Consider the following 10,459-nt stretch of genomic DNA (forward strand, 5'->3'; position numbering starts at 1 on the left):
ATAACAGGCCTCTGCAGGTAGCCCTGTCCGTCACCGTCCTGAAGACTTCGTGCCTTCAATCGGAATAACCACCGCATTTAGCGAATGGGAAAGATTCCCGACCGCCATGGTCGTCTCTAATGGCGGGGATCCCTGTTCTCTCACCATCAGTTCAGTGAAGAGAAAGTTCGATGAACTACTCAGCGCCAACGCCGACCTCGGCCCTACTCTGCATAAGTTCAGAGGAAAATCAGATCCAATCACTTTCTACTTGGAGGAGCTGCCCGGCGGAGCTCCAAACGCCACAATTCCCCTACTCGTCCGGGCAAGAATGGCAAATTTTGACGTCCGACGAGTCCTGGTCGACGAAGGCAGCTCGGTCGACATCATGTACTCTCACCTCTTCCGGACACTCCAGCTGGACGACTCACACCTCACTCCTTATGTGGGTTCTGATCTCCAAGGCTTCAACGGAGCCACCATCAAACCTTGGGGTTACGTCGAGCTGATCGTCACCTTCGGGGAAGGGGAAGCTTCCAGACAAGTCAAGACCAGATTCTTGGTGATCGACTGCAAGACCCTCTACAACTGCATCATCGGATGCCCCACTCTGGCCGAGCTCACCGCCGTACACTCCACTGTGCACCTGAAGATGAAATTCTACACGAGAATAGGACGAGTGGCCACCATCAATATCGGCATTGAAGCTGCCAGAAGAATCTTCGACGCCTCCGTAAAAGGGCTGCAACTGATCGCCCCTCCATCCAGCTCCAACAAAAAGCCAAGAGCCGAAGACAAGCATCCTCGAGAAGATCAACATCAGACGACCAACGTAAGCTCAGTCGACCTCGACGCACGCTTTACAGAAGAAGAGCTGAAGATGGGCGAAGAGACGCGACCGAAGACAGCTCACCCCGTCCGGCCTGTCCCGGATGGGGACTTCGAGCTTGTCCCGCTGGGCGACAATCCCGACAAAGCGGTGAAGATCGGTAAGGGCATCCCAGACCTACCGAGGAAGCATCTCGTGGCTTGCCTTCAAGCCAACGCCGACCTGTTCGCTTGGAGCGCAACAGAAATGCCCGGACTCGACCCCGAGGTTGCCTTCCACCATCTCTCCATTGATCCAGCCGCGAAGGCAGTAGTTCAACGTAGGCGTCGGCAGTCTCCCGAGAAAGCGGAGGTTGCCGAGAAAGCTATAAAAGACCTCTTAGAGGCAAATTTTATTTCCGAGACCAAGTATTCAACTTGGCTCTCAAACGTTGTACTAGTTAAAAAATCTAATGGAAAATGGAGAATGTGCGTTGATTACACTGATGTTAACCGGGCATGCCTCAAAGATGCCTATCCGTTACCTAACATTGATAGACTGGTCGACAATTCGGCCGGCTATAAATTAGTCTTTTATGGATGCTTATTCAGGTTACAACCAGATCCCCATGGCGAGGAGCGACAAACACGGCGTTCATGACTGAGTCGGGCAACTATTACTACAACGTAATGCCCTTCGGACTCAAAAACGCTGGAGCTACGTACCAACGGATGATGAACAAGGTGTTCCAAAGAGAGATCGGCGATACTCTCGAGGTATAAATGGACGATATGATCATCAAATATCGAGAAGGCGCCGATCACACCATCCATCTCGAGCGGGTATTTGAGCACGCCAGATCCTGCAAGATGCGCTTCAATCCAGAGAAATGCACCTTCGACGTCCGAGTAGGCAAATTCCTCGGTTTCTATTTGACCGAACGAGGAATAGAAGCCAACCCGGATAAATGCTGAGCATTCTCGGAACTCCCCACTCCTAACAATAAAAAGTCCATCCAAGTCTTAAACGGGATGCTCACGGCATTATCCCGTTTCGTCGCGAAATCCGCCCAACACGCTCTTCCATTCTTTAAGTTATTACGAAAAGAAGCGACCTTTGAATGGTCCGAGGAATGCGAGCAAGCTCTATCACATCTCAAGCAGGTGCTCTCCAAACCACCCGTCCTCTCTTGACCCAATGACAACGAGCCGTTATATCTTTACCTGGCCGTTTCAAACGAGGCAGTCAGCGCGGCTCTGATTCGAGAGATTGAAGACGGGCAGAAACCGGTATATTTCACCAGCAAAGCCCTACAAGGGCCCGAGGTGCGATACCAGCAGATCGAGATGGTCGCCCTAGCCCTAGTGATAGCAGCCAGAAGGCTAAGATACTACTTCCTCGCCCACACCATCGTCGTTCGAACAAATCAGCCTATCAAGCAACTCCTCTCCCGACCAGACATGGCCGGGAGAATGCTAAGGTGGTCCCTCGAACTTTCCAAATTCGACATATAGTACGAAAGCAGGAGGGCATTGAAGGCTCAGGTGCTGGCAGATTTCGTAGCTGAGATGACCTCGATCACCAACTCCCCGGCCTCCGCTGAGAGTAAGTGGATCATCTACGTAGATGGCGCCTCAAGCAGCTCGGGGAGCGGGGCCGGTATTATCTTGGAAAACAACGAGGGACTCGTCATCAAAGTATCCTTGGTCCTATCTTTCAACACGTCAAACAACCAGGCCGAATACGAAGCTCTCCTAGCGGGCCTGCGGCTCGCCGAGGATGTAGGCGCGCGGGAGGTCAAGATCCACACCGACTCTCAACTCATCGCATCCCATATCAGCGGTGATTACCAAGCCAAAAACGACGTGCTAGCCGAGTACCTAACGCTCGTCAAGGATAAGATGAAAAAATTCGTTAAAGCAGAAGTCGAGCATATCCCCCGAGAACACAACTCACGAGCCGACGTCTTATCCAAACTCGCGAGCACAAGAAAGAAAGGCGGAAACAAATCGGTGATCCAGGAAATCCTCTCAAGGCCGAGCATAGACAAGGGCGCACGACGCCTACCAGTGCTCGCTATCGGCGATGACAACTGCTGGATGACCCCGGTGTATAACTTTATCACGAAAGACAAACTCCCAACCGACGCAAAAGAGGCTTCAGCAATCAAAAGACGAGCTTGCTCATATACTATCATCGAGAACAAACTCTACCGACGAGGCTATTCCATTCCGCTCCTCAAATGTGTCGATGATTCGCAAGCTCTCGAGATCCTTCAAGAGCTCCACGAGGGAATCAGCGGACAACATCTAGGCGGTCGATCACTCGCGAGAAAGGCCCTCAGGGCTGGGTATTACTGGCCGACCATGCAGCAGGACACCAGGGATCACGTCCAGAAATGCAACAAATGCCAACATCACGCCGACATGCACTTAGCTCCCCCGAACGAGCTTAAATCTTTATCCTCACCTTGGCCCTTCTCCACCTGGGGAATGGACCTCCTCGAACCCTTCCCGGTCGGTTCATACCAAAATAAATACCTGGTGGTCGTCGTCGACTACTTCACTAAGTGGATAGAAGCCGAAGCGCTCGCTAAAATCACGTCCCAAAACGTGCTCCGTTTTTATAAGCGGAACATACTCGCTCGGTTCGGGGTGCCACAGGCGATTATAACCGACAACGGCACCCAATTCACGGACAGAAAGTTCCAAGAGTTTGTGGCCAAACTCGGAACTAAACAACACTTCACTTCGGTCGAACACCCCCAAACGAACGGGCAAGCTGAAGCCGCCAACCGAGTCATCCTCCGAGGACTGAAGAGGAGGTTGGGCGAGGCGAAAAAAGCTTGGGTCGAAGAACTACACAGTGTACTTTGGGCGTACAGGACGACCCCCATTCGAGCACAGGCGAAACCCCGTTCAGGTTAACCTACGGCACCGAAGCCGTGATCCCCGTGGAGATCCGAGAACCTTCTCGTCGGACCGAGTCACCTCTCGAGGAAGAACTCAACGATGAAGCTATGAGGGAAGAACTCGTCATGGTCGAGGAAATTCGAGCAGGATCTTCCCTCCGAGAAGCAAAGTTGAAACAACAGATAGCTTTACGCCATAACACCAAAGTTATCAAGCGCGAATTCGAAGTTGGTGCCCTAGTGCTCCGCAGAAACATGAAAGACTCGCGCGAGGGCAATATAGCCCCGAACTGGGAAGGCCCATACCGAGTTTACGATAAAACCGAAAATGGAGCTTATTATCTCGAGAACCTTCTCAGCGAAAAACTTGCTCGACCTTGGAACACCGAAAAACTCAGACGCTATTACAGTTAGATACAACCTAACGCTCCCCGGCCGCTCGTATCGAACACGAGGGGAAACCGGACACGGACTCGCACCATGGTGCAGACGCGAATGCTCCACGACAGCGACAGTCGAAACTCCCTATCAGAAGGCGAGACCGACTACACAGCGAGCTTTACGACCAGACCCGCCGTGGTAGCACCTGCATGGCAGAACCCCAGCTCGTGATGGGACCGTTCACGCCGCGAGTACTTGGCCCCGACCGCGGTCTCGTGCTCGCTAATGGCGCACACCTGCTCTGCGCACCCGGACCGTACACCACCCGTCCGGGCAATAAACCTCGGCCGAGCACAAACATAAATATTCGACAATACACATTGAATCAGCATAAATAAGCATTAAATCAAAGCATAAAATGCAAAATAGAATTAAAAACCGACCAAACTGGCCGGAGATATCCAAGTATCACAAAGATTAAGGACACGCAGACCCCAAAAAACTATCCGGGCATGGCCCAACTAACTACTTCGGCACGCAGACCACAAATGCACCGACACGCAGGCCAGAAAAGGAAAAGAAACTGATCAAACGTCGACGTCTTCCTCCTCGGCACTGTTGTCTTCACCCGGAACATCCTGCTCGTCCTCCCAGTCCTCAAACTCGGGATTTGATTTGATCCGCCCGTCCACGACTCTGTTGTAAGGACAAATTCCCTTCGTCACCAAGCACGGGTTGAGAACTTTCAGTTGATTCGATCCTCCCGAACACTAAATATTTTATTTTTTTGAGAGTTGTATATTGTAAAACCTAATATTTATCGCATATCAAAATAAATTTTGAATTGTGACTATGCTCTACTTTTTCTTATAAAACATTCTTCTTAGTTGTTTGTACCTTTTATTTAAAAGTATAATCCATAGACATGTTACTCTCTTACTTTTCACACACAAGGAAATGAGTGAAGAGAAAAAAGCAAAAATAATGATTGTTTTAGATTATTTGGGCCGACCCTGATGAGATCCATTGTTAGATATGTGTTCAGGATTTCATGAGGCATTCACTACACACCACATCGACCACAACAATATTTAGCTTTTTCATGCACATGATAAATAAGTGAGCAATAGATATCCACGTTGACGAGGGTTGTAGAAGGATTTAAGGACGTAATTATTTTTATCTTTTACAGAATAGAAAACGAGAAAGTGATAACACAATTCATGGTAAAATGAATGATTATTTGAGGAAAATCATAGTCTCTCTGGCAACTTTTAAGAAACTTTCAGCTGACATTAATAAAAACATTTTTCAATTTAAGCTTGAAGGCCACATCTTTCTTTATCTTTGTCGACTTACTCATATAATAGATAAAAAAATTTGCAAAATATTGCAATATTGGAAGTGCTCCTACCTAAAATAAAACTATTTTTTTGTGGAGACCAGTGATAATTTTATATATAATGCTGTGGAGACTTATAAGTCTTACCGTTGCCAAAACCAGCTAAAACTGTTGCCAAAATCTAGAAGGGATTAAAAAAGAAACTGCAATATTTATAGGGACAAAAACTTATTTAACCCAAAAATATTTTAATAAATAATATGAATTTATTTTTAAAATAAATAAATATAATGATTTATTTTTTTAATAATTATCCATAACATAATTAAAATATATTTATGAGAAGGGGAAAATAAGAAACTAATAAATGAACATATAATTTAAGACTTATTAAAAAAAAGTTAACCTTACATTAAAACAAATTAACCTTTCCTACACGGCAAACTAGTAACAGTAATATTAGAAGTTAATGTTTTTTTTTTAATCAACTACTCAACTTAATCTTTTATATTATAAAAGGAGAAGTTTCTTAGTTGTTTTGGTATATTAAGTTAGAGAAATGGGTAAGTGGTTAACTTTAGTGATTTTGGCCCTTGTTGTAGTTGCTACAAGTGCAAGAATTATGCTAGCTGAAGAAGAGAATTTGAGAGACAAGATGAATAAAATTGATGGTGGAATAGCTAATGGAGGAAGTGGAATAAATGAACATCATTTAACTTACGTCGCGGATGATAACGGGTATCAAGACACTGAATTCGAAGTTCCTAGAATCGAAGTTGTTATTCAACCTTGAGTGATTACTTACCATGGAATTTAATTTTCTTAAATAAATAAAATAATGTTTGGAGTCTTTTATTTTATCACAATAAATTAAAATAAACTTGTTTTGTAATAAAATATGTTATTTTAATATATTATACTAAATTAAGTTATGCTTCTCTCTCAAACTGTTTGTTATATTTTATTTTTCTAGTTCACATATTTCTAATATGAATTGTAAAAAAAAAGAAAAAAGAGAAAATGGGAAACACAACAATATATAATAAAACAAAATCTTTATAATATAATTTTGATAAGAAAAATCTTAAAATTTTAATAAAAACATAATACAAAGTAACTCACAATTAAATACATTCTCCATCTATCTTAAACAATTTAATTATTAAATTGATGTTTGAATTTTAATTCTAAAATTAATGGGATATCCAAGTGTTTGCACCATACTGGTGTGGTACACACATTTTTTTTTTAAAAATATAAATAAAAAATTAAATTGTTTTATCAAAATAATTTATTATTTAAAAAAATACATATTTTTAATGTAATACCCCGATCTTTCGACACCGGTAATTATCATTTAATTGGTTAAATGATAAAGAGATGGTACATTGGTCTTATTCCAATTGGATGAGTAGCATGTATACCTATATACTAAGTGTGATCATAAGTGAGTGGATTAGTTAGAATGTAACCAATGGTAAAGTGGTAAATATGGATTAGTTGGAGGGCATAAGGGACATTGGATTCTATTTGCATGAATATAAGGATTTGTTTGGCTTATGAATCAGATTTTATGAGTGGAATAGAGAGAGAGAGAGAGAATGAATAGAAACTCATATTCATCTCCATCTTCATTTTTGCAACTCACGACAACCTCCACTAAATCGGCCATAACTTTCTGCTCACAACTCCAAATTAGGTAATTCTTGAAGTTTTGGATTCTAAACGAAATTTCCTTCGATTTGATACATTAATTCATCTCTGAAAGTGTTTTATTGAAGGCAAAAATCAAGTTTGAAGATTGCTGATTCATGCTGAATGTGGATATGAGCGTGGTTACGAATTTGATGAAGAAGGAGGTGAAGTTTGACCAAGAGAAGAGTTCAATGGCTGCATGAGCTTCATCTTAACCTCTATTAATCCAAGGTGAGTCTTATAGATAGGAACTTGGGTAGGAATTGGGGTTTATGAAATTGTATGTTTGGGACAAGGGTTAGTGAGATTATGTGATATAATTGTCCTATGATCCTCCCTAGTGCATGATTATGCTACAACTGATGCAATATTATATGCAACTAACTCAATTTCATATTATATGATGTTCATGGTGAATGCATGTTGGAAATTTAGGATTTTGGGGACTGGTTGTGTAATTTGCGTTTTTCTGGTTTTTCTGAATGCTGATGAGTTCGCGTAGCGAACGTTTTAACGTAGCGAACTAGTAGCGAACTTGCCTGTGCTGAAGAGAGGTTTACTTCGGTTTGGGTTCGCTTTAGCGAACTCCTCCTGACAGCAAATTGTAATAACACTAAAATTTGTATAACTTGAGATCGGTAACTCGAAACGGAGCCCGATCAGAAACGTTGGAAAGGTTATCCATTAATCTACGTTATTATGACATTTGTGCTAAGACTGATATGAGTGACTGAAGTAAGGGTTTTAATTGGTGTTTAAACATTAAGTTATGAGAGGATTTTTGCAAATGATATATACATGATCCGTCTGAAGAATGAATAATTACATACAAGTGGAAATGACAATAAGAATTCCTTCTCTACTTTATTTAAGCTCCTTCCCTAAATTTTTTCTTTATAAATTTAGTACAGTAGCCTCGCTTTTCTGCAAGTTTTAATTTGCCTCTTTAATAATATGAATATTTATAGCCTAAACTTTAATTTAGTAATATATGTTAAAAAAACTAGTTAAGTAAGGAAGTAAGACAATTAAATTTTTTTTCAAAAAATAATCCTGTTAAAAATAAAAAGTATATTTTATTTTTTAATATCCAACTTTTTTTTATCTAAATATTTTTTTCAATCAAAACATACCAATTATTAAATATGAATGTAAATCGAGTCTAAATTGCATACGAACTATAATTACATTAAATATTTTAATTTTTTGAGAGTTGTATATTGTCAAACCTAATATCTATCGCATATCAAAACAAATTTTGAATTGTGACTATGCTCTACTTATGCTCTACTTTTTCTAATGAAACATTGTTCTTAGTTGTTTGTACCTTTTATTTAAAAGTATAATTCACTACTTGTTACTCTCTTACTTTTCACACACACAAGGAAATGGATGAAGAGAAAAAAAAGCAAAAATAACGATTGTTTTAGATTATCTATATCTAACACATATTTATAGATAATCTAATGAGATCAATTATTTTTGTTTTAGATTATCTATAGATATGTGTTAGATATGTGTTTTAGATAATCTAACGTGGTTTAGAAAAAAAAAGCCAAAATAATGATTGTGTTAGATATGGATCGACTTTGATGAGATCAATTGTTAGATATGTGTTTAAGATTTCATAAGCCACTACGAACCACATCGACCACAACAATATTTAGCTTTTCCATGCACATGATGAAGAAGTGAGCAATAGATAGCCATCTTGACGAAGATTGTATAAGGTTTTAAGGATATAATTATATTTATCTTTTACATAATAGAAATCGAGAAAGTGGTAACACAATGTATGATAAAATGAATGATTATTTGAGGAAAATCATAGTCTCTCAGGCAGCTTTTAAGAAACTTCAAGCTAACATTAATAAAAACATTTTTCAATTTAAGCTTGAAGGCCACATATTTTTTTTTATCTTTGTCGACTTACGCATGTAATGAATACTAAAAATTGCAATATTATAAGTGCTCCTACCTAAAATAAAACCATTTTTTGTGGGGACCAATGACAATTTTATATATAATGTTGTAAGACTTATAGGCCTCAAAGCCTTAAACATGGTTGATCTTTCTAATTTAAAATATAAGAATATTTTAATAAGGGTTAATAGTCATTTACCTCCCTCCAATATAAACGTGTTTTAATTTATCCTCTTTAAATAATTTTTTTTTAAAATTCTTTAAAATATTAAAATTCTAAGTTTTTTGCCCTCTAGATGGCAAAATTACCCCCTGTAAAAATTTATTTTTTAATTTATCACCCTAGTTTTTACACACTTAGGGGGTATTTAAAATTTCTTTTAAATGATATAAATTAAAACACGCCTATATTGCAGGAAGGTAAATCACTATTAACCTTTTTAATAAATAATATAAATTTATTTAAAAATAAATAAATATAAAGATTTACTTTTTCATGATTGTCCATAACAAAATGAAAATATATTTATGAGAAGGAGAAAATAAGAAACTAATCAATGAACAATTTAATTTAAGACAATTTAAAAAAAGTTAACCTTACATTAAATCAAAATTAACCTTTCCTACACGACAACCTATTAACAGTAATATCAAAAGTTAATTCCATTTTTAATCATCTACTCAACTTGATCTCCTATATTATAAAAGGAGAAGTATGTTAGTTGTTTTGGTATATTAAGTTAGAGAAATGGGTAAGTGGTTAATTTTAGTGATTTTGACCTTTGTTGTAGTTGCTACAAATGCAAGAATTATGCTGCCTGAAGAAGAGGATTTGAAAGACCAGATGAATAATATTGGTGGTGGAATAGCTGAAGGAGGCGGTGGAATAAATGAACCCTGTTTTACTTACAATCATGATGAATACGGGTGTCAACCTAAATTCGTAGTCCCTAAAATCGAAGTTGAAGGAGGCGGTGGAATAAATGAACCTTATTTTACTTACAATCCTGATGAATACGGATATCAACCTACATTCATAGTCTCAATTGTTGGTCAACCTTGAGTGATAAGTTACTTATTATAGAATTTACTTTTTTAAATAAATAAAATAATGTTTGGAGTCTTTTATTTTATTACAATGTATTAAAAATAATCTTGTTTTGTAATAGAATATGTCATTTCAATATATAACACTGAATTAAGTTAATGCTTCTCTTTCAAAGTCATTCTTATTTTATTTTCTATTTTACATATTTTTAATGTGAATGGTGGAAAAAACTAAAAAAAAAAAAACTAAAAACCAAGAAAAAATAAGAAACACACCAATATATAATGAAACAAAATCTTTGTAATATGATTTTGATAAGAAAATATTTTAAAATTTCATGAATAGACAATATTGTTTATAGTTAAATGTAAA

At 38.9% G+C, this 10,459-nt stretch overlaps 1 long non-coding RNA gene across 1 annotated transcript; it reads left to right on the forward strand.

Moving 5' to 3' along the window:
* The first annotated feature begins 6,985 nt into the window (after positions 1-6,985).
* On the forward strand, positions 6,986-10,152 carry LOC131620901 (uncharacterized). The gene is made up of 3 exons (XR_009289344.1): positions 6,986-7,120; positions 7,203-7,347; positions 9,831-10,152. It is a non-coding gene; the product is annotated as an uncharacterized LOC131620901 (long non-coding RNA).
* The last annotated feature ends 307 nt before the right edge of the window (positions 10,153-10,459 follow it).

This window comes from Vicia villosa, linkage group LG1, assembly GCF_029867415.1.
Source record: "Vicia villosa cultivar HV-30 ecotype Madison, WI linkage group LG1, Vvil1.0, whole genome shotgun sequence".
Lineage (NCBI taxonomy): Eukaryota > Viridiplantae > Streptophyta > Magnoliopsida > Fabales > Fabaceae > Vicia > Vicia villosa.